Genomic DNA, 26452 nt, shown 5'->3' with positions numbered 1-26452 from the left:
CTTTGGTGTTTTCACCAATATATATCTTAGGGCATATGTCATTCCATCTTTAAAAAAAAATTAAGATATAATTCACATACAATAAAATCTACCATTTTAAAGCATACAAGTCATTGTGGTTTTTGGTCTAATCACAGTGTTTTGCAACCGTCATCACTAATTCCAGAATGTTTTCATCATCTACAAAAGAAAGAAATGAAATCCCAAACTCAGTAGCAGTCATTTCCCATCTCTCCCCCTCCACCCTTCCCCAGCAGCTGGCAGCCACGAATCTATGGATTTGCCTATTCTGGACATACATAAATGGACTCATACAGTATATGGCCTTTTGTATCTGGCTTTCTTCACTTAGATAATGTTTTCAAAGTTCATCCACGTTGTAGCGTGTATCAGTACTTCATTCCTTTTTATGGCTGAATAATACTCACTGTATGGGTATACTACATTTAAAAAAATTTTTCATCACAGTTTCACTTTTTAGCTAGTAGGAATAATGTTGCTGTGAACATTTGTATACAAATTTTTGTGTGGACATATGTTTTTATTTATCTTGTATATACCTATGAGTGGAATTACTGGGTCATATGGTAACTCTATGCTTAACCTTTTGAGGAACTTCCAGACTGTTTTCCAAAGTGGCCACACCATTTTATGTTCCCATTAGCAGTATATGGGAGTTCCGGTTTTATCACATTCTCGCATATTCATGCTATTCTGTATTTTTTTGATTCCATCCTGGTGGATGTGAAGTGATACCTTATTGTAATTTTGATTTCCCTGATGACTAATGTGCTTATTGGCCATTTGTATGTCTTTGGAGAAATATATTCAGATCCTTTGCCCATTTTTAATTAGGTTTTCATTGTTGAATTATAAGAGTTCTCCATATAGTTCAGATACACATTCTTTATCAGATATATGATTTGTTAAATGTTTTCTCTATTCTGTGGGTTGTTTTGTATTTTCACTTTCTTGGTAATATCCTTTGAAGCACGTGTTTCAAGTTTTGATAAAGTCCTATTTGTTTTTTCCTTGGTTGCTTGTGCTTTAGGTGTCACATCTAAGAAACGGTTGCCTACTCCAAGATCACTAAAGATTTCTACTTATGTTTCTTTCAAGCGTTTTATAGTTTTAGCTGATATTTAGGTTTTCGATCTATTTTGAGTTAATTTTTATATACGGTATGAGGTAGGAATTCATGTTCTTTTCATTTTTTTTGGCATGTGGACGTTTACTTGTTCTTGTGCAATTTGTTGGAAAGACTTTTCTTTTTCCATTGAATTGTCTTGGCATTCATGTTGAAAATCTATTGGCCTTAGATGTATGGGTTTATTTTTGGACTTTCAATTCTATTCTGTTGACCTAGATGTCTGTCCTTATGCCAGCATCACACTGTCTTGATTACTGTGGCTTTGTAGTATATGTTGAAATCGGGACGTGTGATGCCTTTAACTTGGTTCTTTTCAACATTGTTTTGGCTAGTCTGGATCCCATGCATGTCCATATGAATTTTAGGATCAGCTTGTCAATTTCTACAGAAAAAGCAGTTGGAATTTTGATAGGGACTGTATTGAATGTGTAGATCAATTTGGAGAGTATTGCCATCTTAACAATGTTAAGTCTCCCAATCCATGAACATGGAATGTCTTTCCATTTATTTACGTCTTCCAATTTCTTTGAACAATATTTAATAGTTTTCAATGTGCAAGTCTTGCACTTCTTTGGTCACATTTCTAAGCATTTTATTTTCGGTGCTATTTTAAATGGAATTGTTTTCTCAATTTCATTTTCAGATTGTTGATTGCTAGTGCATAGAAATACAACTGATTTTTGTATGTTGATCTGGCGTTCTGCAAACTTGCTGAACTTGTTTATTATTAGCTCTAATAGTTTTGTGTGGCTTCCTTTGGATTTTCCCATTGTTTTCTTACTTATATACGAGTATGCCTTTCCACTGGACTGAGATCCTTTTGAATTCAGACTATGTCTTGTATTTCATTTCTCTTTCCCTATTGCCAAATGTATATTCAGTTAATACTGGAGTAATGTCCACTACAATGTCATTGCAGTGCAGTTTGATGTAGCTTAATGAGACAGAAAATGGCCCAGAAGGGAAGCACAGACTATTGTAAGACTATTTTTACCTATTATAAAATGTTTCCTGAGGTTTAGGAGAGTTAATTCTTCTCACTTCTATGTCTCCTCTGTATACTTCTTGCCCCTAATTATCATCCATTGTTTCTGGAATTCAGAATACTTTGGATCATAAATTTCTCTGTGTTAGAATAGGAACCTTAATTTGATTTTATGTATTATTTCTCTGGGTGAAATGTATTTTGACCTTATTCACAAAATAGTTCTTTTTTTCATGAATCTAGGAGTACTTACGGTAATGTGATTGGTTATGCTGTTTGTTAATTCTTTTTTTTTTTTTTTTAAAGATTTTATTGGGGAAGGGGAACAGGACTTTATTGGGGAACAGTGTGTACTTCCAGGACTTTTTTCCAAGTCAGGTTGTTGTCCTTTCAGTCGTGGTTGTGGAGGGCGCAGCTCAGCTCCAGGTCCAGTTGCCGTTGCCAGTTGCCAGTTGCTAGTTGCAGGGGGCTCTGCCCCCGAGGAATTGAACTGGCAACTTTGTGGTTGAGAGCCCACTGGCCCATGTGGGAATCGAACCGGCAGCCTTTGGAGTTAGGAGCACAGAGCTCTAACCGCCTGAGCCACCGGGCCGGCCTGTTTGTTAATTCTTGATTCACATTTTTTCTTGAGTAAACTCAAGCTCACTCATTTTCTTTTCCTCTTGTTTACTAAATCACAGAGAGACAGGGAAAACAAAACATTTGCTGTCAAACGGCAGTATTTGGCCGGTTCTTTTTTTTAAATTTTCTGTGCACCTTACATTACGCGACATGAAGAAATGCTTTTAAAAAGCATCCTGGGCCGGCCCGGTGGCTCAGGTGGTTGGAGCACCGTGCTCTTAACGCCAAGGTTGCCGGTTCGATTCCCATGTGGGCCAGTGAACTGTGCCCTTTACAGCTAAGATTGTGAACAACAGTTCTTCCTGGAGCTGGGCTGCTGTGAGCAGCCGGAGGTTGGCATGAGCTGCCATGAGCTGCTGTGGGCTGCAGTGTGCTGCGTGGGCTGCCGACCGATTGCTTCAGCCGGGGTGGAGGGGGGGTGAGTGCAAGGCTCATAATACCAGCATCGGCAAGGGAGCTGTGTCCTACACAACTAGACTGAGAAACCGGCTTGAACCGGAGTTGGGGGGGAGGCGAAGAAGGGGGCACAAAAAAGAGCATCCTATTCCTCAAGAAGAGGGAGTAGAGAATTCACATTTCCTTTTTAATCAGTTAAGATGATTTCTTGAAGAATGGATTCTCAATGTAATAGGCTGGCCATTCCATAGGTGGTGGTGAATAATATGTGTAAATCTGGGGTCTCTGAAAATTTCTTTGTTGTAAACAATTCAGTGTCATCAGCAATAAAGGTAAACTGCTGGCTAGGCCAACTTAAGAACTTCTGAAAGTAGTCATGGGCTGCATGGTTAGGTGGTTGAGGAACTCCAGAGTAATTAATTGTACTTTCTTGAATCCATTTTTCAGCTCTAGTAGAGAAATATAGGGGTAGGAAGTATACCTGTATTAGTTAGTCTGTCCTGTTAAGCTCTAAATGTGATCTGGTAGTGTCCACATATAACTTTGTCTCATCATAGGGCAACTTTTTAGCATGACTTGAAGTTCATATTTCGCAAACTTCCACAGTTACATTGATTTCATAAGTCATTTTTGTGTTCCTTATTTTTTTTTTTTTAAATTTTATTGGGGGAATATTGGGGGACAGTGTGTTTCTCCAGGGCCCATCAGCTCCAAGTTGCTGTCCTTCAATCTAGTTGTGGAGGGTGCAGCTCAGCTTCAATCCAGTGACTGTTTTTAATCTTTAGTTGCAGTGTGCACAGCCCACTATCCCATGTGGGAATTGAACTGGCAACCTTGTTGTTGAGAGCTCCTGCTCTGACTGAGCCATCCAGCTGCCCCTCTGGAAGCTTTGACAGCTCGTTGTCTTCAATCTGATTGTGGAGGGCGCAGCTCACTGGTCCATGTGGGAATCGAACCTCAACCCTGTTGTTCAGAGCTCGCGCTCTAACCAACTGAGCCATCCAGCTGTCCAGTACTTATGTTTTAAATATAACCACAATATAGAGAACCTCAAAATTTGACAGAATACCCAATTAATATTCAGTTTCCTTGCTATTTCATTTTTTTTTCAGATGGTCAGTTTGAACAGGATTAAAATATGGTCTTCATTTGGTTGATAATGTCTCTTAAGTTCCCTTTAACAAGATCTCCTTTTCTCTTTTTTTCCTTGCAATTTGTATATTGAAAAAACTGGGTTATTTGTCTTGTAGGACTTTTCATATGTTGGATTTTGCTGCTTGCATCTTAGTGATGGTTTGTAACATGTTTCTTGTTCCATCATGTATTTCTTGTAAACTTTTAGTTAGATCTAGAGATTTGATTGATTTTAGTTTTTAGCAGGATGCCTGCCTCATTCTTAATTTCCATTCTAAGTTCATAGGAGAATGTTTGTGTAAGCTTGTGAGAAAAGATATACGCAACTGTTTTGTAGTATTGATATCAATCTATTACAGCATTTTGGGTCTGAAGGAGACTGGGATCTACTAGTTTTGGACATTGTTGGCAATGGAAACATGAAGGACATTGCTGAACTGTCTTATTTAGCAATTCGTGGTACTCAGGTTGGGGGATAAGGGAAACTGACAAACCACCTCGTCAGTGAATGCTGATCTGTACAGTAGCAATCTCCAGACATACTGAATTTCCGTGAGAAGTGTTAGTGAACGTGAGATTAGAAATCCTTCATTTGTTTTCCTTTAAGACTACACATGGATGTTTTTCTGAATAATCTTTTATTGTTAAAACATACTTGTTCATTGAGGATAATGAAAATTGGGAAAATACAGAAAAGTATCAAGGCAACAATAATCATCTGAACACTTACCTCCCAGAGATGACCACTTTAACAATTGGGCATATTCCCTTACCATCTTTTTCTTTGTGTGTATGTTTTTTTACTTAGATGTGTCTGCTAATAATCTTCTCTATTGCTTTTTAAAAACTTAAGATAGCATAATTTCCCATATTATTAAAAGCTATTTGTAAAGATAATCTTTAATGGCAGCATGATGTTGCATCATATGTGGACAGGTTTTGATTTTAGCTTTCCCTTGTTATTGCATATAAACAGTTTTTTCCGTTTTGGCTGTTATTTTTATACATAAGGCTCTGTTTATAGTTCAGATTTTTATTATGATATTCTCTTTTTATAACAGATTTATTGGGACATAATTTACATACCATAAAATTGACTTTTTCAGTGGATTTTAATATATTTTCAAAGTTGTTCCATCATCACTGCTATTTAATTTTGAATATTTCGTTACTCCAAAAGACCCTTAGCACCCATTAGTAGTCATTTTCCTACCTCCTTTCTCCCATCCCCTAACACTCACTAATTTCCTTTCTGTCTCTGTGGATTTCCCTATTCTGGGTATTTAATATAAACAGAATTATATAATAGGTGGCCTTTTGTGTCTGATATCTCTCACCTAGCATATTTTCAAGGTTCATGTTGTAGCATTCTCCTTTTTATGAGAGTGTAACACTCCTTTGTATGGATATACTACATTTTGTTTATAAGTTGATGGACATTGAGTTGTTTCTAGTTTTTAGCTATTACGAATAATGCTACTATGAACATTTGTGTATAAGTTTTTGTGTGGACGTGTGTTTTCATACCTCTTGCTTATATACTTAGGAGTGAAATTGCTGGGTCATATGGTAGTTCTGTTTAACCTCTTGAGTAACTACCATACGAAAAGTGTTTCCAAAAGTGGCTGCGCCATTCGACTGCTCACCAGTAATGCATGAAGGCTCCAATTTTTCTACATCGTGATAGATTCTTAAATATATGTTTAATTACTGGGTTATAAGATATATAAATTTAAGGCTTTTGATACATTTTGCAAAATTGCTTTCTGGGAGATTGTGTATTCTTACTGAAACCCATCATCATATCCTTGTTAGTGAGAATTGTCATTAAAAATTGCTAATTTAAATAGGTTAAAAATGGGAAAACCTCAGTTTTTTTATTTTTTATTGGTGAATATTGGGGAATAGTGTGTTTTTCCAGGACCCATCAGCTCCATGTCAAGTCGATGTTTTCAATCTAGTTGTGGGGGGCGCAGCTCACTGGCCCATGTGGGAATCAAACCGGGGACCTTGGTGTTATGCGCACTGCGCTCTAACCATTGAACCAACGGGCTGCCTGGAAAAATCTGTTTTAATCACATCGGATTTTCTTAGACAGTGACATCGGTATAGTCATATACCAAAAAATCAAAGGTAAGGTTGGATCAGTGAGAATGAGGTTTCCTGACAGCCCGTTGCCTAGTACACAATCACTGTCCGTTTAGCATGATTCTCTGGGGCTGGGTATAACTTAAGAGTGAATGTCAGCAGGCTACCCAGGCAGCTGTACCTTAGCAGCCAAAATGGGGTACTGTTAATAATAGGGGCACAATAAATGTTGTTCTGGCCAGTTTTATATGCTTAGCTGAGTTTTATTTATATAGCTGAGGCTTACTGAGATGCCTCAGGGCCAAACCAGCTGGTTTAGGGGCAGGGGTGCCTTCCAACCGCAAGTCGGTCTGAGAGTCTGAGGGAGACTAGCTGCAATAAATAAACTGCAATTACCTGTGGTAGAAAACTGTACTATGACAGTAACAGCACTGGACCAGGTATCAAAAAAGCAGGGTTCAAGTTCCAACTCTACCACATAATAGCTGAGATCTGGAGCAGATCAATGAATATGTTTCTTTATTTACAAAATCAGAGGGCTGATAATACTCACCTCACAGGCTTTTGAGAATTAAGAGATATGTGACTCTTTAAATTGCTAATAAGGTATTGCCTAGTGATCCAAATCAAAGAATAATTTGGCTGTTTATGGAATTAATTGGTGGTGTATTGGTGTTTTCCATGGAAACCGCATTGCCCCTAAGTTTTATTGGACTATATATGTAGTAAATTGGCTATGAAACATGAAATTCATGGACTCATAAAACCATTTGAGGCCCAGAATAGTTGTCTTCTTTGAGGTCACATACCTAATTTGTAGGTGAGTCAGGACTTGTTTAACCTCTAGCATTCTTTTTACTATGTTCAATTTAATACCACAGATATTTATATATCTTCTAGGTACATAGCACTGTGATAAGTGCTGCAGGTTATTTTAAAAAGGTAAGTTGTAACATAAAAGAAATGATGGACTATTGTAATAATAGTGTCGTGATAATAGACTATGAATGCTATACAAATTGTGTAGAGATCTGAATGACTAACTGGATTCAAATGAAGGCCCTAAGTGAGGGGTGTCCAAACTTTTTTCAACGTTTTTCACCAAGGGCCATATGCGGTAAAATACACAAACAGCCTGGCCACTCACTCGAGGTGAAGTACATATTGCCTCACTTGGTTTATTTAAGTAAACTAAATATATTTTTGGAATTTGCTGCGGGCCAATTAACAATGGATTGTGGACGCAGTTGGCCCGTGGGCCGCAGTTTTGACACCCCTGCCCTAAGTAGTTCAAGGATGCTTTGTTGAATTGACTCAGAACCAACAATTCAGGTTCTTTTCATTAATTTTTAATTACTGGAGCTGGAAAGTTATCATTTAAACATTCTTTAAAAAATAATTTAAAAAATAACTCGTTAAAAGGTTTTCAAATGCTTTTTGTTGACTTTGATACAGTAATGGGGAGATGGTATTATTCAGGCATATAAAAGCATAAAGGTAATAGATTCTTAGGATTACAAATACAAGGATCCTTAGAGGGGAGCATGACATTTCATACCTTAAGTATTGTGTTCAGTTTTAAGGGGCACAATTTCAGAGACATGAGTAATATAGAGACTATTCAGAAGAAAGCAGCCTGGCTGGTGATGAAAGTAGAAATGCTGATTATATTATTCAATCTAATTCAATAAGTATTTTTTGAGTACCTAATATGTTATAGGTTTTGGCTTAGAGGCTAAGAATATAAGAATATGTAACTCAGCCCTGTCTTAAGAATTCCAAATATTTAGTATATATGTCAGTTTTCAATATAATATTTAAATTCTTTTTTTAAAAATTAAACTTTTAACTTGGATATAATTATAAGTTCACATGCAGTTGTAAGAAAATAATACAGAGACCCCCCTGGGCCCTTTACTCAGTTACCCTGCCATGGTAATATTCTGCAAAACATTATTACAACTAGGGTCTTGACATGAAACAGTTAACGGTAAATGGTAGAGCCATTCTGGAAAACAGTTTGGCAGTATGCCTCGGAGTGCGATTGCTGGGTCACATGGTAGCTGCATGTTTAGTTTTCAAAGAAATGCCATTTATATTGATGTCTTGGAAGTCCAGGCTCCGTAGTGGTCTTCAGTGACATATGGTTGCCCAGTTTCACTGATCTGCTGGCAGGAGAGTCCTGGTTCCCCTTCTTGTCCTTCTGACTCCCCCCTGGAGGGGATGTGGGTGCTCCTCCAGAGAGGGGAAGAGGTTGGTTTCGCACTCGGCCTTTGCTGTCTGGGTGGTGTCGGGCCACAGTGTTTTCTGTGGTGTGTTTGGCTGGAGTACAGTGGTTAGTGTCTAAAAGACTTCTGTCTTGCGAAGCTGCCCCATTCCCGGTCCTTTGGCTAAATAAAGAGAACAGGCTTTTATTGGGGTTTTTCTTGTCTGCACTCTTAGCCGTTTCTGGGTTGCCAGCCTCTTCACTTCTAATTCTCAGATACATAAGGCAAAAAGAAAACCCAGATAACTTCTCAGTGTATTATTTCTCGGTTCCCAAGGTCCCTAACCTTTTTGCCTTCTTCCACCTTTCGGAGTCTTTTATTTGTTTTATGTATAATGTCCAGGCTTTTTAGTTGTACCTAGAGGGAAAAGTAGGTCTTCTCCATCTTCCCAGAAGCAGAAGAGTATTTTATATAGTTTTTAAAGTGACATTTACTTTTCTAAGAATATATATTTAATGTAGAAAATTTAGAAAATACAAAAGTATTAAAAATGACATTTTGATATATATTCTTCAGGAATATGTATTTTTCTTGCTAAAATTAAGAACTGTTGATTCTATTTAAGAGCTCTCCACCTAATTATAAGCATCATTCTGTGTTAATAAGTACTTAACGTGTAATAGCAGTTTTGGTGTATCAGTTAAGTTGTAATATGTACGTTCAAGAAATCATTGGTAGGGCCGGCCGGTGGCTCATGTGGTTGGAGCTCCATGCTCCTAACTCCGAAGGCTGCCGGTTTGATTCCCACGTGGGCCAGTGGGCTCTCAGCCATAACGTTGCCGGTTCAATTCCTCGAGTCCTGCAAGGGATCACGGTGGGCAGCACCCCCTGCAACTAGCAAGGGCAACTGGACCTAGAACTGAGCGGCGCCCTCCACAACTAAGATTGAAAGGACAACAACTTGACTTGGGGGAAAAAAAAAGGCCTGGAAGTACACACTGTTCCCCAATAAAATCTTTAAAAAAAAAAAAAAAAAAAAGAAATCATTGGTATGTGTTACTCTCTTAGGTCAAGGGCCTGAAACATATTTCCTGTTCATATAAAAGGATGTAGTGTTTCACGTGAATCTCAGTGTTTAGACATTGCTTTCTCAGTAAAGGGAATCTGAAGTAAACCAGATTTAGCCATTTGTTTTAGAAACTCTGGATGTTTGGGTAGGTATTTAGACTTTAAAGATTAACAATAAAATTATCCACATATCTTTACAAGTGCTATTTTGATTAAAATTTTTGTTCATATTTCCCAGAATATCGTAAGAGGGCTCATTATACTTTTCAGAAGAAAATCAGAGATAATAATGGCTTTCTTGTTTGTTCTTGGAGGAAATAGGAGATAGTAGTAGTGTTTGTTTCAGTGAACCCTAGCATTAGTTTTCTGCTGGAATTTGCAAAACATAAGCCAGAATGACTTAAATTTTTTTCCATAGTACAACTTTTTCTAATTGGTATGCAGTAATATACTTCCAGATGTTTTGATTTATTGGGAAGTTTAGATTTCATAGACTGGGATTTTTAGCATTAACTATCTAGATTCATGTAACAGGTCTAATTAAAAATTATTACTCAGTTTCATTTCCCCCCACTTTGTGTAGTCTTTTCCTTAGTATGATGTGAATAGCAGCAGTGTAAGTCAAATCAAAACCAATACAGAGGTTCTCCCCATGTGCAGTTTTGCTTTCCGTGGTTTTAGATACCTGCTGTCAGCCATGGCCCGGAAATGCTAAGTGGAAAATTTCACCTCATCCCATCTCATCATGTAGGCATTGTATCATTTCACATCATCACCAGAAGGATGAGTACAGTACAGTAAGATATTTTGAGGGGGGGGAGAGAGAGAAAGAGAGAGAGAGAGAGAGAGAGAGAGAGAGAGAGAGAGAGAGAACGAGAACACATTTATGTAACTTGTTAGAGTCTATTGCTATAATTGTTACATTTTATTATTGTTGTTAATCTCTTACTGTGCCCAATTTATAAATTAAACGTTATCATAGGTATGTATGTGTAGGAACAAATAGTATATATAGGGTTTGGTACTCTCCATGGCTTCAGGCATCCACTGGGGCTCTTGGAATATATCCCCTGTGTATAAGGGAGACAACTGGAATAATAAAGTCACTTTACAAAGGAACATAGATGTAGAAGTATTTGGAGTTGTTGTAGTTTTGATGTTTCGATTTCTTTTTTTTTTAATTAAAGTTTATTGGGGTGACAATTGTTAGTAAAGTTACATAGATTTCAGGTGTACAATTCTGTAATACATCATCTCTATATATCACATTGTGTGTTCACTTTGTCATTTCTCACCGTATATTTGATTCCCTTTACCCTCATCTACCACCCCCCTCCCAGTTTTGATTTCTTGAAACATGAAAGTGGCATATGTCATAATTTGTTTAGGAAGCTATCTTTCAATTTCACATGGAGCCATTAATTAGACATGAAATTGAAATATATTATTGATTGTGTTTTAAACAATAATTATATTTTTTACTTTTTCCTTTGCAAAAGTGATAGATAAGTAATGCTGTGAAAAAATTAAATTTAGAAAAATGGAAAACATTACCAACTTACTCAGTTTTCATATACTTTTGCAAGCAGTTAACTATTGATAAGTGCTCCGCAAGCTCTGTTTCCTCTTTGCCAGTTTCTGCAGCTTGTGGTTTGGATGTTTGTCTCTATCTGGCAGTGTAGCACAGATGTCTCAGACAAGCTTCGTTTTGGATCATGTGGATGGTCTTTTAAAATAGTTTTGGCTTTCTGCCTTTGATTCTGATTCATTAGATATGAGTGGAGTCCAGAATCTGAATTTTGTAACAGCTTTATTGAGGTATAATTCACATACTGTACAATTCACCCATTGAAAGCATGCATTTTAGTGGTTTTTAGTATTTTCAGAGTTGTGCATCAATCACCACAATCAATTTTAGATAATTGTATTAGACCCCCCCCCAAAAAATACCCCCCAAAACCCCTCCCTCCCTTAGCCCCTTTATCTTCCCTCCAACCCCCCCCAGCCCTAGACAACCACTAATCTACTTTCTATCTCTATACATTTGCCTATTCTGCAGTCATATACTAGGTGGTCTTTTGTGACTGACTTCTTTTACTTAGCATAATGTTTTCAAGGTTCATCTGTGTTATAGCATGTTTCTTAATATGGGCATGTAATGGTCTATTATATGGATAGACCACATTTGGTTTATCTGGTCATAAGTTGATGGACATTTGGGTTTCTCATTTTTGGCTATTACGAATAATGCTACTATGAACATTCGAGTACATGTTTCTGCGTGGACATTTGTTTTCATTTTTCTTGGATATATGCTTAGGGGTGGAATTGCTGAGTCATGTGGTAACTCTATATGTAACCTTCTGAGGAATTGCCATATTGTTTTCCAAAGTGGCTGTACCATTTTTCATTCCCTGTAGTAGCATGTGGGTGTTGTAGTTTCTTCACATTCTTACTAACACTTGTTATCTGTCTTTTGATTATATCCATCCTATGCGGTGTGAAGTGGCAGAATATGAATTTTAAAAAAAGTTTCTCACTGGGCAGCGGATGGCTCAGTTGGTTGGAGCGCGGGGCTCTGAACAGCATGGTTGCCAGTTCTATTCCCACATGGGCCAGTGACTGCGCCCTCCACAACTAGATTGAAGGACAACTACTTGGAGCTGATGGGCCCTGGAGAAACACACTGTTCCCCAATATTCCCCAATAAAATTTAATAAAAGAAATTTCTCAAATGATTTTGATGATCTGTAATAGTGGTTCTCAGTGGAAGTGGGGATGGAGATGTGATTTTGCCCCCAATGGGACATTTCACAATGTCTGGAGATGTTTTTCATCGTCACAACTGGGAGGGTGCTATTGGCATCTCATGGGTGGAGGCCAGGGATGCTGCTAAACATCTTACAATGCACAGGACAGCACCCACCACAAAGAATTATATGGTCCAAAATGTCAGTCGCACAGGGGTTGAGAAACTGTTCTGGCAGAGGATAAGACTAAACAGTTGCAAGATCAAAAGTTTAGCCCTCACATTGGCAGTAGGATATTATTTTGTATGCTAGATTTATAATTTACATCAAATCTTTGAATTCATTGAGGATACACAGATGAATAGAAAAGGGAATCTTAGAGACCTAAGAGACTGAGTTTAGTTTAGTATAAGATGTACTAACTGAGAGCAGTGAGTGAATCGTAGCCCAAAGCTTGATTTGTTGAATGAGCAAGATATATGGTGGTAGTTTGAATTAAAGTGATTCTTCGTTATTCCATAATTGATGAATAAATTGGTGACTCCACGCTGCTGTATTGACTGTGGTCCCTCCCTTAACCTTTCTATTCCGCCAAAATCAATGATCACATAAAAGAATGTGCACCGGGGTTTGATTTTATAGTTTGTTTCAAAGGTATTATTTTAATGGAAATCATTTTAAAAGTCTCAACCACCTGTAGAGAGGAAATTGGAGGCTGGCTGTGGTGTGGCCTTTTGACTTTTCTTATGGTATTTTTTTTAATGAAATTAAAAAATTTTTTTACATAGTTAAATTTTTCAATATTTTATTTTGATTTCTGGGGTTTGAACTTAATTTAAGTATTTAGTATCCTGAGAGTCTTCTTGATAGGAGAATTTGCAATTGAGGAATTTAGTAAGACTTTAATAATTATCGTCTTACAGATGAGGAAACAGCTAGAGACCACCCCACAATAAATGGTAGTCACCTCATGCTTTTCTAGCCACCGTATAATGCTTCTCTGTGGAACTTGAAAGTGAATCCATTAAAAAAAAAATCCGTAAAGTCCTTATTTTATTTTTTAACTTTTTATTTGGAAATATTATAGACTGACAGGAAGTTGGAAAGAGTACAGTCTGCTGTACCTTCCTCCAGCTACCCCTAAGAGTGACATCTTAAATAGCAATAGTATAATATCAAAATCAGGAATTGACATTACTGTTAACTACAGACCTTATTCAGTTTTCACTGTTTTTTAAACATTCATCTGTGTGTGTGTGTGTGTGTGTGTGTGTGAGAGTGAGTGTGTGTGTGTGTGTGTGAGAGTGAGTGTGTGTGTGAGTATAGTTCTTGCAAACCCCTCCCACTACTTCTCCTTGTCCTGGCAACCACTAATTTGTTCTCTATCTTTATAGTTTTGTCATTTTGACAAAAACATAAGATTTGAATCATACAGTATGTGACATTTTGAGATTAGTTTTTTCCACTAAGGATAGTGCCCTTGTGGCCCATTCAAGATGTTTGTATCAATAGTTTGTTCCTTTTTGTAGCTAAGTAATATTACATATTACATAGTATGGGTGTTGTGTGTTTTGCTTTATACTGTCAAAAGTCATTTGGGTTGGTTCATATTTTGTTGTTAGGAATAAATCTGCTATGAACATTTATGTATGGGTCTTTTTTTTTAAGATTTTTTTTTTTAATTGGGGAAGGGGAACAGGACTTTATTGGGGAACAGTGTGTACTTCCAGGACTTTTTTCCAAGTCAAGTTGTTGTCCTTTCAATCTTAGTTGTGGAGGGCGCCATTCAGCTTCAAGTTGTTGTCCTTTCAGTCTTAGTTGTGGAGGGCGCAGCCCACCATCCCTTGCGGGACTCTGAGGAGTTGAACCAGCAACCAGTGGGTTGAGAGCCCACTGGCCCACGTGGGAATGGAACCGGCTGCCTTCGGAGTTAGGAGCTTGGAGCTCTAACAGCCTGAGCCACCGGGTATGGGTTTTTGAGTGAACATGAGTCTTCTTTTCTTTGGGATAAATACCCAAGAGTGTGATGCTGGTTTGTATGATAAGTGTATGTTTACTTTTTTAAAGAAATTGTCACAATCTTTTCTAGATTGGTTGTGCTCATTTACATTCCCAGCAGTGTATGAGAGATCCAATTTCTCTACATCCTCACCGGCATTTAGTATTGTCACCGTTTTTTATTTTAGTCGACAGAAGTGCCTTTATATTTTTTATAGTTCTTTAAAAAAAAGAGTAGACAGCTCATTAAATAGTAAAAAACTTCACATATCTTAAATTCATAATTTTCAGTTGTTTTGCACTTTCGGTAATTGCATGTAAATTTTCAATGTTTTATTGAATGTGTAAACACTAAGACTTTTTCCTGTATGGTCTTACACTTAATTATGTCAGATTGCTTTTAAAATGTGTTTTTTTTTTACCCACTGTGTTTTATCCTGGATCGAATCGATAGGGAGATGCAGAGTAACTTGGATTCTTGAGATGGATAAAGCACAAGTTCAACCTATTACTGAGCAAATCCACACGTATTCAGGAACATTTTCTCCACTTTCCCCACCTAATACAATACGGCTTATGACCCTTGCTGTGTTCCTGTTTACAAGAAGGTGCTAATGCTGATCTGTTATTGTCAACCCTGTTGATTCACCTCTTGTTCCTGTGTAAATGCAGTTTCACAGCCAGCTGTCTCCATCTCTTCTTAGACCGTGTTCCAGATACGACTTCTGTGCGCTTAGGCCTCCTTTCTTTCCCCAGTTACCCAGTTCTCTATTTTGAAGTATCCAAGTATCCCATGAAAAGTTCTTATACTTAAGTTGAATCTATTTTATTAAAATAAATGTAATCTGTGTATACTTGAACTTTGCATAAAAGGAATTCATATTTAGGAAGTGATTATTACATCCCAAATATAATTTTTTCCTATGACTTGTCATCATTTTGTACAGCAAATATGAGAGATTGTAGTATAGAATCATATCCTTCACATTTGTTGTAGGTTTTATCCCTAAGCTCCTCACATGGCCATGAATTTGTGCTTGCTTTGTACTACTGCTGCCTCTGTACTTTATTCTGTGTGTGTGGGGGAATCTTTATTTCTGTTTGCTGATTTTTTTCTTCTAAACTGCTATGACTTAAGAAACCAGATATTAAAATTGAATATAAGCATCTTTAGGTTTTTTTATGACATACTTTTGGCCAATCTGAGGCAGGCTTGTACTGGGTGTTTCACACTCCTTATAATAACCTTTCTGTGTGGACATTTTCCTTATCTGTAAAGTTGAGGATGATAGAGGTCAGAAAAGATAAGGGCCCAAGTTGCTCAGCCAATAAAAAGATTCAAATCTGGATCTGGCCATAGAGTGTGTGTCTCTGCACAGTGACATGCAGCCTGGCCCTGCGATTCCTTCCAGGCTTTTATTTACTCGGTTCTTAAATACTAGTTGTTGCCATATATGTAATGAGACTTGAACTAGATGTGATTAGGCACAGCATCCAAAGCCAGTGTATGAGATTGTAATGCAAAGAAGGTGATGGCTTGGGCTGTTATCTCGTGGCTCTCGTATGTTGGTGGAAGGGGAGAGTATCTGTGTCCTGATCACGTTGCAGCTTCAGAAGCAGCTCTATTGCCTATTTTCGTTCTAGAGTTAATATTGTCCACCATGTTCTTTGTTCTTGTCTCTTTCTCTTCGCTCTCATACTATTCTTTTAGCTTTTGTACTTTCCTTTTTCTTTTTCTTTTTAAGGGATGGGGAAACCAGGGATGTGTTGTTGAAGAACCAGCATTTTTCCCAAATACCTAGTATTTGTGTAGCTGATGATTCGGCTACACCAGAAGTTTCCTTTTGTTAACAAGTTCAGGAGAGACCAACATTCCAGGTACAGTTTTATCTTGTAAGTGAGGTGAAAATCGGCACTGAGAAAATAACAACATGAACAAACATTGAAACACCAGCTTACTTCCAAGGATTCAGGGTTATGTGTGGTGTACTGTCGTTGTGTCTGCTTGCCCCAAAAGTTCAGTTTCCTTTTTAAAGATACGCTTAATTCTTCCTTCTTGGACTGTTATTTATGTTTTCTCACTTTGTGAAATTCATTTCATTTTTTTAAATGGTAGCTGTCTTCTGACTCCTTATAAGTTAAATACACTGGGCCAGGCCATCTTACCACATGAATTCCTTCTTCCCCCTGCTTGGTCTTTGACGCCCTGCCTTGGGCCACCTCCGTTCTCGCCCTTAAACAAGGACCTGGACTCTTCTCTGTCCTGCCTATTGGGTTTAGACTGAATCATTTGGCAAGCGGAAGGATGTCAGGTTTGACTTGTTTTTTTAAATTTTGTTCATGGTCTAAAGAGAGAAGGAAATTATATCCTTTTTTCCAATTATTTTTCTTTTTATTGGGGAATATTGGTGAACAGTGTATTTCTCCAGGGCCCATCAGCCCCAAGATGTCCTTCAATCTAGTTGTGGAGGGCACAGCTCAGCTCCAAGTCCTGTCACCGTTTTCAATCTTTAGTTGCCGGGGGCACAGCCCTCCATGCCATGTGGGAATTGAACCGGCAACCCTGTTGTTGAGAGCTCGCGCTCTAACCAACTGAGCCATCCAGCCGCCCCCAGGTTTGATTTTTAGAGGAATACTGGTGACCATATGGAGAGCTGGGTGAGAAACTGTCACAGAGCTCTGTCAGAGTCCAGGCGGGAAAGGGTTTGAAGCAAGACACATGGGGAACAATAGGAAGGCCAAGCACTCTGTAGTCATAATATGGATCTGGTTAATTACAGAGGTTATCTTTCCTGGACACTTGATGTGTGCTAGAAATAATAAGTACTCTCTATGGATTTAACCTGTAACACTCTTAACAAAAGGTCTTAACATTTTTTTTTACAGATGAGGAAACTGAGTCATGGAGAGGTTCCATAATTTGCCCAAGTTTACCTAGCTGGACAGAGGGAAAACAGGATAGGAAGTCCGGCAGTCTCATTCTAGAACCTGTACTCTTGACCATTATGCTAGCTTGGGGTTATATTTTTCTAATCAGAGCTGTTCAGCAGTGAAAGAGCTACCCTGAGAAGCAATGTGCATCACTTGATGGTCACCAGTCACCTACATCAAGGGTCCACTCTGTGGTTAGATTACCTGAAGGAGCTTTCTAAAGTGCCGAGATTCTGTGATTTGATGTACAGGGAGCCCTTGCTTTTCATGGTTCTGATATGCATGAAGTTTTCTTACTGTGATTTAGTTAAATGACACTGTCTCCTAATAACACAGTTCAAAATTTACACAGTGTATGAGTTAATTGCATCAACTACAAAATTCACTGCTAGCTCTTCTTTCTGCAAATTATTATGTAAATAATAGGTGTGCATGAGATCAGTGATCTAGCATCTCACTTCTTTCAAAGCCTGTTGGTGACCGGTCGCTGCACACCTGTTACTCAGGTCTTGCACAGATAGCGAAGCATGCAGTTGTGTAGCCTCCTAGTCTCCTAGTGATAAACTCATGTGCTGTTGTACAAAAATGGGTAATTGAGAAGGAACTGGCCAATAAAGATGAAAGTACAGCGAAGAACCCAAAAGTGGAGTGAAATTCAAATCGAATATAAATGGAATTAGAGCAGTAATGGCTCACTGTGGGAATGGTGACACTGCCGCCATTCTGAAGACTCTCAGCCAGAGGAACTCCGTGAAGGTGAGCTCATCCATGTAAATTAAAGGTGGATCATGATTTGGTGAAAAAGGTGAGCTGACCCAGAGCAAGAGATACTGCAAGAGATTTCAGAGTCAAAGAACTCTTGAAGCTACTTTGTGACATTGAAATCACAAAAGATAAAATGCTGGAAGCAAATTGCCAAAGCATAGAAAACTTGCTATTTCATATCATAAGTTTCATGATGAGAAGGCTGACACTGTTCAAACTACTCTTGATAAGCTTTTTCAAAGAAATTATACATTATAATTTTTAATGGTTCTAATGTTTTAAAGTGCACTAAATACATACTGGTTTTCTTGTTTTTTTCATTTTCTTACACAATTACAACTGACAGAATTTTTAATGTTTCAACAAGAACATTTAAAGATCACAGACCAATCGTAATTTTTGCCATTGATATTACAGTCTTTGTGCATGGTTTCAGCCTGCTTCTTCACTTTTCTGGCCTTGTGCTACTCTGCAAAATGAAGACTGCCTGTATTTAATTGTTGAAAGTTTAATTTTTCTCTTTAGCTTCTAGTGGCACTCTCTAGACTTTTCTTTTAGAAATTTGTATATGCATCTAACAACAAAGCATGTTTTTTTTCCCAGCTTTGCTGTAAAAAACATGTAGTTATTGAAAAGAAATATCTGTTTTAGTAACAAGAAAAGAAACATCCTTGAAGAAAGATGTTAGTTTCACATGTCTGGTGTTTTCTCTCTCTCTCCTCTCTCTCTTCTCTCTCTCTCTCTCTCTCTCTCTCTCTCTCTCTCTCTCTCTCTCTCTCTCTCTCTCTCTCTGGTAGTAGTTTTATTGAGATATTCACATACTATACAATTCACCCATTTAAAGTGTAGAATTCAGTGGTTTTTAGTGTATCCACTGTATGTGTAACCATTATTACCATGGTCAGTTTTAGAATATTTTCATTACTCCCAGAAGAAACACCCTACTCTTTAGCCATTACTCCCTAATCCCTCCTTTTACCCCCACCCCTCACCCCCAGCCCTTGGCAACCACTAATCTTTCTATCTCTATAGATTTGCCTGTTCTGGACATTTCATATAAATGGGACAATACAATATATAGTCTTTTGTGATTTAGCTTAATGATTTATGTCTTTGATTTAGTCTTTGATTTAGCATAATGTTTTCAATGTTCATCCATCTTGTATCTCGTATTAGTACTTCATTCCTTTTTATGGACACATAATATTCTGTTGCATGTGTTTACCACATTTTGTTTATTCATTCATCTGTTGATGGACATTTGGGTTGTTTCTACTTTTTGGTGGTTGTGAATAATGCTGCTATGAACACTTGCTTGGAAGTTTTTGTGTGGACATGTTTTCATTGGCTACTTGTGTATATACCTAAGAGTGGAATTGCTGAATCATATGGTAACTCTAGGTTTAACCTATTGAGGAATTGTCATACAGTTTCCAAAATGGCCGCACCATTTTACATTCCATTAGCAGTAAAGGAGGGTTCCAATTTCTCCATATCCTTTTGATTGCAGTCAGCTAGTGGGTATGAAGTAGTATCTCATTGTGGTTTTGACTTTCATTTTCCTGATGACTAATATGCTTATTAGCTACTTGTGTATCATATTTGGAGAAATGTCTGTTCAGATCATTTGCCCATCCTTAAATTAGGTTGTCTTGTCTTTTTATTACTGAGTTGTACGAATTTTTTTGTATGTCCTAGATACAAGTCCCTTATCAGAAATGATTTGTAAATACTTTCTCCCATTCTTTGTGGTGTTTTTTCACTTACTTGATGGTGTCTTCTGAAGCAAAAAAGATTTTAATTTTGATCAAGTCTAATTATCTACTTTTTAAGTTTGTTTCTTTTGCTTTTGGTGCCATGTTTAAGAAACCGTTGCTCAATCTAAGGTCATAACAATTTATTCCTGTATTTATTCCATATTCCTCTAAGAGTTTTATAGTTCTGGCAGTTACAGTTAAGCCTTTGTTCCATTTTAAGTTAATTTTTGTTTATAACGTGAAATGTGAAATTTACAATTGTGTGGATATCCAATTGTCCCAGCACCATTTGTCGAAAAGACTGTTCTTTCCCTATTGAATTCTGTTGGCACCTTTGTCGAAAATTAATTGACTGTAATGTGAAGGTTTATTTTGAACTTTATTTAAAAAAATTTTTTATTTTTATTGTGGTGAAATATACATAACAAAATTTACCATTTTAACTATTTTTCAGTGTACAGTTCAGTGGTATTAAATACATCACATTGTTGTGCAATATTTCTGAACTTTCTATTCTGTTGCATTGATCTTTATGTCATGCTTGTATTAGTACCACATTGTTTTGATTATTGTAGCTTGTAGTATGTTTTGAAATCAGGAAGTGTGAGTCCTCCAACTGTGTGTTCTTCTAATTCAGGATTTTTTTTTGGCTATTCTGGGTGCTTTGGATTTCCATGTGAATTTTATTTATTTTTTTAAATCCCTCCCTTCCCGAATCCCCATCTCTCTCCTCCTCTCCTTGTGAATTTTAGAATTAACATGTCAGTTTCTACAAAGGAGCCAGCTGGGATTCTTACAGGATTGCATTGAATCTATAGATGAGTTTGGGGACTATTACCGTCTTAACAATGTTAAGTCTTCCCTTCCATGAACTTGGGATGTCTTTCCATTTGTTTAGATCTTTTTCACCAATGTTTTATATTTTTCAGAGTGTAAGTTTTGTACTTCTTTTGTTAAATTTGTTTCTAAGCATTCTTTTTGATGTTTTTGTAAGTGGAATTGTTTTCTTAATTTCATTTTTGGATTGTTCATTTCAAGTGTTTGGTGCTCTTTTAACACTGACCTTGTTGATTTTAAAACTTTTCAGGAATCAAGGGTCTTCTTACTGGCTTGTAATTACAAGAAGTGGAGGCTTGTAAGGTGCTCTTACGAAAACTTTATTTCAGCATTGGCTTTTAAGAAGTTTGTGGTCAGACTTTGAGCTATTAGTGATCGCTTTTTAGGTCACTTGTGCTTAGAAGTTCCAAACTGATGACTACATATGCCGCTTGTATGGTCAGTGTGACTGATTTTCAAAAACTCTTTCAGTTATAAAGCAGATGACTTGGCAACAAAAATGCCTTTCATTCATATCATTCTTTTGTTTTCTTGGTGGGAAGAGTCCCAGTTAAGAGGAACAGTTAGATTTTCGTGGTTTACCAGCTTACATTAGAGGAAGTCTATAAAGGATTGTTGAGCCAAACAGCTTTCAGATTAAAAACCAATCTATTAGGAAGGCAGGAACCTCTTGCAGATACTTTGGTTAACCTGTAGTTTAGTGTAAGAAGAGTTGAGGCTCTGACTTTTGAGATAAAATCTTAAATTATGTAGGCATGCTTCTGATAAGTATAGTTCTGATAAGTATGATAAAAGTATAGTTTTATCATAGTTTTACATCAGAACCATTTGGGCTACTTTGAAATGCAGATTCCTGGGCCTCTACCCAAACTTATCAAATCAGATCCTAGGGATAGGATGCTGTCATCTATTGTAAACCATCTTCCCAGCTGATGTGCATGTTAAAGTTTTAAAACTGCTACTAATTGTGTACCTCCTTCTCTTAAGAGAAGGTTTTTACCAGAATTGAAAATTGCAAATTGTAGGTCACAGGCAGCCATTAAAACAAGAAGGAACAGAAGATATCAATATATTTCACATAGTAAGGATTATTAGTATTGATTCGTCAAACTTCTATTTCATTTATATGTGTGTGAGTGTGTGTAAGTATATTTGTGTGAATATGGGTCATTATATAAAATGAATTATTTCCCCATTGGTTGTGATCAAAAGAGAAAAGTCAAAGACCTCAGAAGTAGAAAAATGTGCAGCATATTTTACTTAACATTAGTTTGTGTCTGCCATGTTCCTGGAATTGGGCTAGGTGCTGGTGAATACCCAAAGATCACTGAAAATCCTTGCTCTTGAGCCCACAGTTTATAAAGGATAATAGGCACATAAATAGTTTTCTCAGGGGTGTGCTAGAAGCATGTCCTATGGAGTGAGTGCTCTGCAAGTCATGGAGACTTTCTTAGAGATGGAGATAGTTGAAGTGGGTCTTGAAAAGGTGGAATAGAAAAATGGCATTTTAGTCTTAAGCGAGAGAATTATTATAGGATTGAAGGGGAAGAGTTGACCTAAATGATTTCTGATTTAGGGTATGGGGCACTTACCACTCGTATTCACGTTCCCTCACTCATTCTGATGACGCCCCGGAGAGCATGGGGATCACAGCGCAGAGATGAGGGGAGGTCCTGTAACCGGTAGCTCTTGTAACAAACAGCTTTTCCTCTTCCTGGAGGCACTCTCTTTCGTTTCCTGGGAACTTTGTTGACTGGAGTTTACTCCTTTTCAGATTTTGTTTCATGTTGGTGATGTATTCCTGTCCTCACTGGATGTATCTGGAGGCACTAGAGTCCTAGACAGGGTGGGGAGGGCATGTGAGATCTGGGGAAAGCCTGATGTATTTCGGGGGGCACATTCCCTGCCTCCTTTTGTCTTCTTCAGAATCCTTTTCCAACTCTACGTCAGTATTCTAACTCTAGTCTTCCTCTGTCACCATCGTTGTGTTTTCTCTTGCTGTAGGACAGCACTCACCTTTGGAATGTCAGACGGCAGGTCCATAAGCCAGAGGAGATTGTTCGCTTTTGGTCCTTATCTTTGTCTGGGGTAGAGCCTTTCATCAGTTGATTCTGCACACACTGATACGTGCAAATTTAGGGAGATTCACTCTAAACAGTGTGGATCTCTTTTGTGTTTCCTGAGTGTTTTAAAGCAGAGACTGATCTCTGACCACCTAAGACGAAGGAACTGCGGGGACAGGGTGTGGAGGTGCGCTGTCTGCTGTGTCAGAGCAGCTGGCCTGGGCTCCGTACCTCACAGTGTGCCCGCTTAGAGCCAGGCAGAGAGAGGGCACATCCATGTGCTAGACTACCCAGATATATAGTAAATGATGAATAACAACGTTGCTCTTTTTTTTTCACTAATTAAAAAACATAGGAGTAGTAAGGTTAATAGACGATGAATGCTAATGCGTGACAGTTTCATTTTTTCACTAGACATTGAAAGAGATTCCATGGGGGTGAGGTCCGTAGTGGTGTTGGTGGGGAAGCTGACTGGGTACAGGTTCCCATCCTTCAGGAGCTGGGTTTCAGTCTTTACCTTAGATTCTGACTTTTCAGATGAGACTGCCTTTCACTGATTACAGTGCCACTGTTTCCTGTTGCTGCCCCCACCCCTCACCCGATCTTGACTTGTTCTCAATGGGAAGGATGATGGGTGAACATGGATTCAGAACAAGAGAATATAGTTTGGGGCTATTTCACCTAAGCTTTAGGAGAGCTAGACAAACTAGCTCTTTGCCCAGCAGAGAAGACTTTTTAAGTGACTGGATTGCTTCTGCTTCCCAGATCTTTGGAAAATAGTGCACCAACACCAAGGTTTTGCTTTTCTAAGCACTCCCTTTCCCCCACATCTTTTTTGTGTGTGTGTGTGCCAACCCTTCCCCATCTGGAATATGTGATGTCAATGGGCACGAGAAGTCCTTATATTTACCTGCGTACTCACTAGCCTGCTCACTTTCCCATTCCCAATACCCTCTACCTCTCAGTGTTGGAGATGTCTCTTTATCTGTTTGACGGACGTTGTAGATGGAAGTAGGGGTAGAGAGTGTTTATATTGAGTCTGACTTTGCAGTGTATTTAATGATCTTTTTAGCTCTGCCTTGAGTTTGCTGTAAAAGTTTCTGTGTGAGACAGTAGGAGGTAGTCATGAAGAGTTGTGGTCCAGCACTTTTCTAGTTGCATAACCTCAGGCCAGTTATTTCACTTAAGTACCTTGGTGTCCTCATTTAAGTACCTAGGATAGTAGTATACTAGAATTGTTCAACATGTTAATTGAATTAATATGTGTAAAGTGATTAGTATCTGGAAGATAGTGTTGAGGTGACGCTGGAGAGGAAGCCTTGTTTTTCATACAAATCAGACCCAAAGTATGTTCCATATTGGTCCTAAAATATGACATTTGCTTTTTAATGGTCAACGATTTTTTAACTGGCATTGAATCATTCTGAAAGTCTTTCTTTCTGTTCAGCTAGATACCAAAGAAAGGGGAAAATTCTGTAGAATAAGTGATTTTTAGAAATGGTCAATATGTGAGCTGTTTTTTTCCCTATGATTTCTTTTATTCCTTTTTATTGCCCGAACAGTAAAAATAGATCTGGTTTCCTAGGTTATCACAGCTTGTAACAAAAAGCTTTTTGATAAGTTGGCTGTTGGGTCAGTAGGATGAGATCATTCCTTCCTAAGTAGTTTGTAGTGTCCAAAGTATTTGTTGAAACAAAAGCCTGCCGAGTAAGCTGACCACACAATAAGCCTGCCTTTGTGGTCATGGTCAGGGCAGGACTGTGGGTATTCTGTGTGATAGAACGCTGCCGATAGCTAGAAAAGGGTGAAAGGTGCTTGGCACAGTGCCGGTGCCCTCTAGCTGGCCACGTGTAGGAAGAGATTAGAACGATAAAGGGCTCAGGACACACTTCAGGTGGGAACCTGGGTTTAGGCCTAACTTCTTTGAGGTGTGATGAATTAATTGAAAGCATTGGGATCAGAGCGTCTCTACTTCAAAACATGAAAGACGTTTTTAAAGTAGACAGAGCTGGATGTCATGGAGTTGTCTGCTCTAAAATGGTTAACGGGAGGTGACACAAATTTCACCTGAATAAAAGAAATACGACCGTGTTTCCCCGAAAGTAAGACCCAGCCGGACCGTCAGCTCTAATGCATCTTTTGGAGCAAAAATTAATATAAGATCCAGTCTTATTTTACTATAACACTGGGCCTTATATAACATAATATAATATGATATTATTATAATAAATATAATATACCAGGTCTTATATTAATTTTTGCTCCAAAAGACGCCCTAGAGCTGATTGTCCAGCTAGGTCTTATTTTCGGGGAAACTCTGTAAGGACAACTGGGAGGAAAACTTATACTCACTTTTCTGTTTGCACCAAAGTAATTTTTTTTTTAATTGGGGAAGGGGAACAGGACTTTATTGGGGAACAGTGTGTACTTCCAGGACTTTTTGTTTCCAAGTCACGTTGTTGTCCTTTCAGTCTTAGTTGTGGAGGGCGCAGCTCAGCTCCAGGTCCAGTTGCCGTTGCTAGTTGCAGGGGGCGCATCCCACCATCCCTTGCGGGAGTCGAACCTTGTGGTTGAGAGGACTCGCTCCAACCAACTGAGCCATTCGGGAGCTCAGTGGCAGCTCAGCTCAAGGTGCCGTGTTCAATCTTAGTTGCAGGGGGTGCTGCCCACCATCCCTTGCGGGACTCGAGGAATCGAACTGATAACCTTGTGGTTGAGAGCCCACTGGCCCATGTGGGAATCGAACCGGCAGCCTTCGGAGTTGGAACATGGAGCTCTAACCGCCTGAGCCAACGGGTCGGCCCTGCATTTATTTTTAACCTTTTAAACCGCAGTTAATTTTGCACCAAAATATTTATGCTCTCTTACTAGTTTATTTATTCAGTCATTTACTTATAACAATATGGATTCACGAACATTTATTGTATGTTTTGGGTTACACTCCAATACTATGTTTTGCTCAAATTGGTTCCAGCTTTGGTCATTGGAAGCTCTTTTGACATGCCCCTTTAAAATTAAAAAGATCATTTCCTCACTTTCTGGCATTACAAGATGTTCCAGGCTTCGCTTGTGTATTTGTTGCCCCCGTCCTAGAATTAGTTATTTCTGCAAGAGGCCCTGGTCATTTTCGGAGAATGGTATTAGGAATGAAGACCTGGGTACTAGGGTGCTCATTGCTTACAAGGGTGTCCCCTAAAGATTTTAATTAAACTTTATCTGTGTTTGAAAGGAATGGAAACGCTGTATTTAAGGGGGGAAAATTAGGTTTGCTTTTTTTTTTTTTTTGGATTATCATTCTGTAATTGTTCTATTTTCCTCTTTTCATTCTAAGAATGCAGTTTTATTTAGAGAATGACAGTTAGTTGGTCAAATTTATGCTTAAGACATTTATATACCTTAACCAGAGAGGTTGCAGCGGCTACAACATCAGTCAGCTATTCTAAACTCTTATGCTAAATATGAACATTTTCCCAATATTGCTCTTAAGTCATATCTCATTTATCTTCTTCCTTAAGAACTGCATAGGCTTATTTTAAATAGTTTAAAGACCTGTAGTAAACTACAGAGTTTGCTAAGAATAGAGGTACTCTGGTTAATGCTCAAAATGGTGTGGCCAGAGGAAAAGCATGCATTATTAAATATGAATGCAATCCTTACCAACACAAATTGAACGTTTTTTTCAATAAAAAGCTAGTCCAATAT

General features: G+C 38.1%; 1 protein-coding gene across 23 annotated transcripts in view; it reads left to right on the top strand.

The window, feature by feature from the left end:
* MAP4 (microtubule associated protein 4) overlaps positions 1-26452 on the top strand; it is a 149245-nt gene that overhangs the window by 6833 nt on the left and 115960 nt on the right. Inside the window, exon 1 of one of the 23 annotated variants that reach the window (XM_081072507.1) lies at positions 25401-25546. The exons of the other annotated variants lie outside the window; for them this stretch is intronic. The gene's annotated coding sequence lies outside the window, so the exon portion shown is untranslated. Of the gene's footprint in view, positions 1-25400; positions 25547-26452 lie in introns of those variants that run through there. 23 annotated transcript variants of the gene reach the window in all.

This window comes from Rhinolophus hipposideros (assembly GCF_964194185.1).
Source record: "Rhinolophus hipposideros genome assembly, chromosome: 14".
NCBI lineage: Eukaryota > Metazoa > Chordata > Mammalia > Chiroptera > Rhinolophidae > Rhinolophus > Rhinolophus hipposideros.
The sequence above is the reverse complement of the archived record's forward strand: the minus strand, read 5'-3'. Positions and strand labels throughout refer to the sequence as shown.